Below are 9,400 nucleotides of genomic sequence, written 5' to 3'. Positions count from 1 at the left end.
TGAGGATCCCGCCAAGAACATCAGCTGTGGAGGAGAGTTGGGGACAGCAGCCAGAAATCTGTTTTTGTTTTTGTTTTGAATTTACTTTTTTTTTCTTCCAAACTTAGTCAATGCTGAATCAGTTCTGTTGTTCCTTTTGTAAGAATCTATCAACGTCTTTTAAAATAGATTGCTGTTTGTCATCTGGCAGGATGAGATGGATAAGATTCTCATAAAGAAACTGACTTAATCGGATGAAATGTTCATTTAAAATATTTTCCGGGCTGGGGATGTGGCTCAAGCGGTAGCGCGCTCGCCTGGCATGTGAGCAGCCCACGTTCCATCCTCAGCACCACATACCAACAAAGATGTTGTGTCCACTGAAAACTAAAAAATATTAAAAATTTCTATCTAAATAAATAAATAAATAAATAATAAAATAAGATATTTTCCTCTAGGGCTGGGGTCACGGCTCAGTGGCAGAGCACTGGCTGAGAATGCGTGAGGCACTGGGTTCGATCCCGGCACCACATAAAAACAAACAAAATAAAGGTATTGTGTTTATCTACAATTAAAAAAATATTTTAAAAAATATTTTCCTCTAAAACTTGGATAGTCTGTGGGCAACTTCTGTCCATGTATTTACCCCCCCCCAACTAAGTGGTCTACTTAAAGGTCTGTGTGTTTGTGATCAATCACACAGTGGCCTCTGTGGGTTCAGTTTCCTCTGAACAGCCTGGTGCAGGCAGACAAGGTCTCCCACCCACCCATCACACAGTATAATTCTGCCCTTTGCTTAATCCCCACCCCGATGCCCATTCCCTCTCTACAAACCCATATTATTCTTTCTGAATCACACATAAACGCCCCACCCTCAGTTGCACATAAAACTGTTGTATTATGTGTACATCAGTGTGTAATGACACAAGCGTGGCTGACTTGGAATCCATTTCTGTCACTTCACTGCTCCATACCTGGGTCTAGCTGGAAACTCAGCCGACAGTTTAAAGAAAATTTAAAGAAGGTTTTTCTTCTAATGGTAGCCTAATTACAAGGATATGTTTTCAACTCCTGTGGTTATAAATCCTGATGTTGGCAGATCTTTGTTTTGTTTTTTTTAATTTTTTTGTAGTTGTAGATGGACAGAATGCCTTTATTTTATTTATTTTTCTTATGTGGTGCTAAGGATGGAACCCAGTGCCTCACACACGCTAGACGAGTGCTCTGCCACTGAGCTACAGCCCCAGCCTGGATCTCTTTTTCTATAAATATGAAACTCAACCAAGATAAAGTGTACTTTATTATTCAGAGTGGTACAGAACAACTATTTTATAGTTCATAGCCAGGAATGTAACGTGATGTGGGAATGGGATTACACCGTGGCCTGATATCTGATGTGTAGGCATGACCTCCCGTCATAAACTTTTGACAGTCTGAAATTAAGAACAAATCCTAACTGAAAACCCACAATGCCTTGGGTGTACCGGACCACTTCAGGAATACATGAGCCACGGAGCAGATGGGTTTGGCTGACAGTAAAATAAGTCTCTGGCGGGGGCTGGGGCTCAGTGGTCGAGCGCTTACCTAGCATGTATGAGGCCCTGGGTTCCATCCTGAGCACCACATAAAAATAAAGTCATTGTGTCCATCTATAACTGTGTGTGTGTGTGTGTGTGTGTGTGTGTGTGTGTGTGTGAATAAAGTAAGACTAAAGGAAAAGAAAGGCTACAAGGGCGACAGAAAAGGCTTCTGGGAAGGTGCTCTGAGTTCTGAGAGAGCTCTGTGTTTATGGGAATCAGGAGCAGGAAGGAGCCTGAGCCTCAGGGCGATGATCTGGGGGCACTGGCAGCCAGCCAGCTTCGCCCCTCCCCCATCTTCCTCATAGTAAACTGTCTGTGAGTAGGTGCCCTAGGCCAGGGCATTTTTGGTGACAAAAGCACAGTAAGGCCCTGAATAGCAAGAAATCTGAATGTACAGGTGGAAGGGAAAGCCACTCCCTCCGGAAGGCCCGTCCACATCACATGCTGTGTCCAGAAGCATGATCCTCTTCAGTGGTTATCAAAGGCAAAATCATGTAATCCGAACTTTGATCCATAGGTAAACAAATAGAAATTTTCAGGTACAAACACAAGCCCCAAATTAAAAATCACCAAGCATTTAAGGAAGATTAATGTCAAGAAAAGCACAAAGCTCAATAAAGAGTAAACCTCATGCAAGCATTTCCCAAGCAAACATGTTAATCCTTAGAAATGAGAATGTTATATCCATAAAACAAGAACAGGTTGTTGTGTAAAAGAGTCAAGCGATGAAAAGTGTGAAGAGACATTGAGAATCTGAGAAGAAGGGAATAGTGGCATATAATAAATAAATCATTAGAACATAATAGAAGAAATTTTTCCAATCTAAAGAAAGATACAAGAAAATGAAACCATAACTAGATTCATTTCCCCAAACTTTAAACCCCCAAGAATAAAAGGAATAAACCTTCAAAGAAATTTTTAAAAGTACAAAAAGTTACCTACAGATGAAAACCAATTATATGAGCTCCAGCAACACAGGAGGCTGGAGGAAAATGAGCAGTATCATCAGGTTCCAAGAAAAAATTATTTGGAACCCAAAGTCTTGGTCAAATTAGTTCAAAGGAACTTTGAGGCATACAAAACCTTAAAGTTCATCACACTTAGATTTACTCTGTGAATTTCTTAAATCAGTCATGGACTAAAACCTCCAGATGTAAGCCAAAACAATCTTTTTCTCTTGATGAGTTGATTTACCTCAGGTATTTGTTGTGGTAATGGGAAGCTAACACACATTACAGCCCAGGAAGACCAAGCAACCCAAGAAGTTGGAGGACAGGTGTCCAAGCGCCCGTCATTCCCAGGTAAGTCACGACTCCGTGTGGCTGAGGTGAGCGATGGAGAACTAAGGCCCAGGTTAACTCGAGGGTGAGAGGGTGAGGAGTAGGGAGAAAACGGACCCAGAGCAGACTCACCACTTTGGAACATTAATTTACAATGTTACTAATAACATTAACATTAACATGAGTTAATGTTATTAGTAACATTAAGTATTAAAAATTTAGAAGGTCTGTCCTACTTCAAGTAGTAACAGAGACACGTCTGTCAGATGAACCACCCAGCCTAAGATGGTTACAAACTCAGGATAAAAAAAGAATTTTGGGGGGTGGAGGGGGCCGGCACTGGAGCTTTATCCAGGAGTGCTCTCCCACTGAGCTACGTCCCAGCCCTCTTTATTTTCCTTTGGGGACAGTCTCACTAAGTTGCCCAGACTGCCCTTGAGCTTGTGACCCTCCTGCCTGGACTCCCGAGTGGCTGGCACTGCAGACGGTGCACCACTACACCTACGAGGACAAAAGGTCTCTAAAAACCACAACAGCCCCCTGAAGGTTCTGGAAAGCAACCAGTGCCCTTCAGAGAAAGAAAGTAAATGAGGGGACCTGCAGGTGGTCAGCTTGTCCCCAGACGCTCAAGCAGAAAGTGGCCGTGTCCTGGGCTGACTGCATGGAGCTGGGTTTCAGACTGCCAGGGCGGGGATCTGGGGTAGGGGTGGGAAGAGACAACTGGAAGGAACCAGAGGACGTGGGCAGCTTTCAGCAGCCACCAGCTTAATTGAGTGCATTTATTTTTCTTGTATCAGAAGTCTGGGAGGAAGTGGCTGCTGGTGTTGGTCCAACAGCTAGGGACAGTACCTCAGCAGTTCTCCTGGCTTCTTCTTCATGACCACAGAATGGCTGCCAAGGCTCAAGGCATTACATCCACGTGGAAGGCAGGAAGGGGAAGAAGCAAAGCTGGTCACATTTCCCCTTTTTGAGGGAAAGCAAAAACTGCCCAGAGTCTCCATGATTATTTTTGTTCCAGTAATCAAAACTGTGTTAATGCTAAAAGAGGATGGTCATCTTGGAGTAAAAGTAGACAAGGGAAGGCATTAGACATGAGGGTTCCATAGCCAGTGAAGAGGCCTCCTGGTGGAGAGCAGAGGGTGGACAGTCGCGAGAGAAGATGGGCAGCCATAGGCCGCGAGAGCAGAGCAGAGGCAGTGGGATGCAGTGTGGCAGTCTGGTCCTAGATAAGCTCAGCAGGATGCAACGCCCATTTCCAGCCCCTTTCATCAAGGCTGCAAAATAAAATCTGTTTCCCAGGCTCTTCTGCAGCTAGGCCTGTGGGTGTGGGTGGGGCTGCATCTGCCTGGCCCTGCCTGGGGTCTGGTGAGTGGAGCCAGCGGAGGTGCCTTCAGCTGCCACTAAGGGACTGTGGCTTGGCAGTGGCCAGACCCAACTTATAGGCCCAGCAGCAGCCCCGTGGGGAGACCTGCCAGGGTGGCAGCACTGCAGCAGCAGCAGGGGCCTCCTGAGACTGGCTGCTGACGCGGGGCTCAGAGCCCTGGAGGGTCGTCAGGCATCCCAGGGAGACCTCCTGACCCCCCTTCCAGGGCTCCAGGGGTTCTATAAGCACCCAGTTCCCTGTATCTAACCCCTCTCTGCTGAACTTGCACAGGGCAGTTCTGGCTTCCTGCCTGGAACTGGCGCTGACAGCCCAGCCACACACAGGTGCTCGTGTGGGCACGGGAATGCCGGGGCCTTGGAGACTTTCAGAAGCGATGCAGGCCCTGGGGAAGATCGGCTCCAGCGCAAACCTCAGAGGAGCCCTGCCAGGTGCAAAGTAAAGGAAATGAACATTTCCCAAGAAAACACCCAAATCCACAGGAAACAGTGTCCTAAATAAGATCAACCGGAGCCAGAGGCAGCACACAGAGCTTCGAAGCCCCCAGAGTTTAGGCATCAGACACAGAACACAGATTCAGTGTTCTCATGTAAGGAAATGAATGTGCACACAGGGAGGCAGATTTGGACAATAAAATAACAATATAAAATCATATATCCTCTCAGAAATAATATAACATACCAAGTGTAATCCTGGTAACATACCGACGGGTGCACGTTCACCAGACAGGACGCGGAGAACCCATCAGAAACGACATGCAGCAGCGACGGGTGGGAGAAGCAGTCGGGGGAGGTGGAGAGCACCTTGGGACAGGGAGCCAGGGTTCCGGGAGGGGAGGAGAGCGCAGAGAGGAGCAGGTAGAGGGGCCGTGGAGGGGTTCCCTCCAAGGGTTAAAACACACCAAGGCTCAGTCCTGAAGCCCTGGAAAACGTCCACAAATTGCCAGGAGGGAAGGGAAAGGCAGGTTCACAGACTACAGCCACCAAAGGGGAAGCAGCAGACAGAGGAGGGGACCGCACCTTCACCCCCAGCTGTGACCGCGGGCTCAGGCCAGATGTCTCAGGAATTCAGTTCTGTGCTATTCACAGGGAATGCCTCCAAACCCAAAGCCAGAGAGCTGGAAGCAAAGAAAGGGAATAAAGAGTAGCAGCTAAGGGCTCCCAGACCTCAGCAACACAGACATGGAAGCCGAAGTCACTTCCTGGTGAAACCAAGAGAATACACAATGGGAGCACAAATCCAGGGCTAGAGGTGTAGCTCAGTGGAACAGCGCTCGCTCGCCCTGTCTCAGCGCTGGAAGGAAAAAAAAAAAAAGCAAAACTTATATTCACCAAGAAGACACATGATTCTAAACCTGCAGGCCTAAATCTCACAGATATTTATAGATCTAGGAGAAGGAACTGGCAGATTCACCATTATCAGGGAAGGTTAATACGCTTCTCTTAGGGATTGACAGATTGCCTACAAGAAATGAGGCTAGAAATTAGGGATGGCTTGACCAGCAGAATCAACGAGACTGATTTAATACACAAACACTGCACCCAGCAATTAAGGAACACACATCTTTTGTTTAAGAACTTTTTATTGAACTGTAACACACAAATATAAAACAAATAACAATTAATTTTCACAAAACCAGCACACTGCAACCCAGAAGTGGGGGAAGGAGCCTTGCGGTCCCCAGACCCCCTTCCTTGAACTCCACTCTATCAACCTTCATGCTGAAGGCCACCGCCATCTTGCCTTCTAATGCTGTATGTAGGTTAATTTTGCCTGTTTTTAAACTTACAGAAACAGATCCCTAGAGCATCATTCTTTTGTATCTGGTTTCTTTAATTCAGGGTTTTGTTTTCAAGATTTCTACATGTAGAAATCCTTTTCTTCCTCATTCTATCATGTGAACAAATGTCAAATTTTCATCCACTCCTCTGTTAGACTTTTCCTCTCCATGGCTAGTACATGTAGTCTCTTGGTGACCATGGGTACATATTCCTATTGGGTTTGTTTTGCTTGTATTTAGTTTTTGCAGATAATGCCCAAAAGTTTTCCAAAGTGGAGATTTGTCCTCCCATCAGCCATGTCTGAGGGTCCAGTTGCTCCTCTCCTTGGTGCTTGGTTTTATTTGTCTTCTTCATCTTAGCCATTCTGGTGGGTGTGAGAAAACCATTCTTCCTAGTCCCACATGGAACATTTGCAGAAACTGACCAACTGCTAAGGTTCAACCAGTTCTGAAGGTCTGGTATCACACAGACCCGGCTCTGCCACAGTGCAGTCAAGTTAGAAACCAGTATCCACAAGAAAACTAGATGAATCGAAAAACCGTACAATCGAAAACAATCTGAATGCTAGCACAAATTGACAGCAACGTAAAGAATAAAAGAATGACCTTGAATGTTTATATCAGAAAAGAAGAAAATCTCAAAATTAAGGAATCAAGCATTCAACTGAAGAAATCAGTAAAAGTCCAGAAAGGAAAGAATAAGAGTAGAAATTTCTAGAAAAAGAGAAAACATAAAAAAGAGAGGATTATCAAAGCCAGAAGTTGATTGTTTGAAAAGACCCATGAAAGAAACAATTCTTTTGCTGATCAATCAAGAAAAATCAAAGGAGAAAACAAATATAAATAAAAATGAAAAGGGCAACAAAATTACAGATGTTGCCAAGATTTAAAACATCCTAAGAAAGAGATTATACACAAGTCTGTGGCAATAAATTTGAAAACTTAAAGTAGTTACATAAAATCCTAGAAAAAATAAGAGACAAGGAACTGAATAATCCCATTTCCTGGAGAGAATTTGGTGGGTCCTCATCAAGTCAAGCAGAGTTACCATGTGATCCAGCAATTCTACTCTGAGGCAGATACAGAAAATAATCGAGAGCAAGCACCCAAATGTCTGCTTGGGAATATTTGTAGTGGCAGCATTCATGAGAACCAACAGGGGAAACAACCCAAATGTCCATCAGTGGAAAAATGGAAGAAGAAAATGTCATACATACATACAATAAACATTCAGCCTTAAAAAGGAATGGAATTCTGAACATGCTACACTGAGAAATATTTTTTGGTGGGGGAGTGGGATACCAGGGACTAAATTCAGGAGTGCTTAACCACTGAGCCACATCCCCAGCCCCCCTTTTTTAAAAATATTTTATTAGTTGTTGATGGACCTTTATTTATTTATATGTGGTGCTGAGAATCAAACCTAGTGCCTCATACATGCTAGGCAAGTGCTCTACCACGGAGGCACAACCCCAGCACCCCCAGCCCTTTTTATATTTTGAGACAGGGTCTTGCTAAGTTGCTGAGGCTGGCTTTGAACTTGGGATCTTCCTGCCTCAGGCTCCCAAGCTGCTGGGATTACACTGTGCCTGGCATGTTGATGAATCCTGAAATGTGATAAAGTGAAAGAAGCCAGACATCAAAGACCAGGTTGGAGGATTCCACTAATATGGAATCACTACATCCACAGAGACAGAATACAGAGTAAGAGGTCCCCATGGCTGAGGAGAGAGTGAGGGTGACTACAGATGGGCAGACAGTCTCCTTGGGCATGATGAAGATGTTGCAGAGCTGGGTGGGGGTGTTGGCTGCTCCATCACTGTGAATTGACTTAGGCACTGAATCACGTGCTTTGAAACGGCTCATTTTATGTTATATGAATTTCAGCTCAATTTAAAAAAAGTCTCATCATAGAAAACACCAAACCAGGCAGACTTAGAGGCAAATTCCATCAAACAGCAAATAACAAGATAACCCAACTCTTCACAATTTTACTACAGTAAAGAAGGATTTTCCCCAGCTCAAGATATGACTTTAGCATTATTGTTCAAGGACAATATAAAGGAAAATTCCAGCTCAACCTTATGTACGAAATGTAAAACCTCCAAACAAATACTTAACAAACAGAATCTGGTAATATATAAAAAAGACAAAACACGACCAATTTGGGTTTATCTCAGGAATGCAAAAGTGGTTCATTAGAAAACCTACAAATATAGGGCTTAGGGTGTGGCTCAATGGTAACAGTATGTGCTTAGCATGTGTGAGGCAGAAGGAAGGAAGGAGAAGGAAGGAAGGAAGGAAGGGAAGGAGGGAAGAAGGGAGGAGAAGGAAGGAAGGAAGGAAGGAGGGAGAAGGAAGGAAGGAAGGAGGGAGAAGGAAGGAAGGGAGGGAGGGAAAGAGGGAGGAAGGAGAAAGAAGGAAGGAGAAGGTAGGAAGGAGAAGGAAGGAAGGAAGGAAGGAAAGAAGAAAGGGAGGGAGGGAGGAAGGAGAAAGAAGGAAGGAGAAGGAAGGGAGGGAGGGAGGGAGGGAGGGAGGAAGGAGAAAGAAGGAAGGAGAAGGAAGGAAGGAAGGAAGGAAAAAAGAAAGGGAGGGAGGGAGGGAGGAAAAGGAAGGAAGGAAGGAAGGAAGGGAGGGAGGAGAAGGAAGGAAGGAAGGAAGGAAGGAAAAAAGAAAGGGAGGGAGGGAGGGAGGAAAAGGAAGGAAGGAAGGAAGGAAGGGAGGGAGGAGAAGGAAGGAAGGAAGGAAGGAAGGGAGGGAGGGAGGGAGGGAGGGAAGGAGGAGAAGGAAGGAAGAAAAGAAGAAAGGGAGGGAGGGAGGGAGGGAGGAGAAGGAAGGAAGGAAGGAAGAAAGGGAGGGAGGGAGGAGAAGGAAGGAAGGAAGGAAGGAAGGGAGGGAGGGAGGGAGGGAGGGAGGAGAAGAAAGGAAGGAAGGAAGGAAGGAAGGAAGAAAGGGAGGGAGGGAGGAGAAGGAAGGAAGGAAGGAAGGAAGGAAGGGAGGGAGGGAGGGAGGGAGGAGAAGAAAGGAAGGAAGGAAGGAAGGAAGAAAGGGAGGGAGGGAGGAGAAGGAAGGAAGGAAGGAAGGAAGGAAGAAAGGGAGGGAGGGAGGAGAAGGAAGGAAGGAAGGGAGGGAGGGAGGGAGGGAGGAGAAGGAAGGAAGGAAGGAAGGGAGGGAGGGAGGGAGGGAGGGAGGGAGGGAGGGAGGGAGGAGAAGGAAGGAAGAAAAGAAGAAAGGGAGGGAGGGAGGGAGGAGAAGGAAGGAAGGAAGGAAGGAAGGAAGAAAGGGAAGGAGGGAGGAGAAGGAAGGAAGGAAGGAAGGAAGGGAGGGAGGGAGGGAGGGAGGGAGGGAAGGAAGGAAGGGAGGGAGGGAGGGAGGGAGGGAGGAGAAGAAAGGAAGGAAG

The sequence above is a fragment of the Ictidomys tridecemlineatus genome, chromosome 11 (assembly GCF_052094955.1).
Source record: "Ictidomys tridecemlineatus isolate mIctTri1 chromosome 11, mIctTri1.hap1, whole genome shotgun sequence".
Classification (NCBI taxonomy): Eukaryota; Metazoa; Chordata; class Mammalia; order Rodentia; family Sciuridae; genus Ictidomys; species Ictidomys tridecemlineatus.
Note: the sequence above shows the minus strand (reverse complement) of the source record.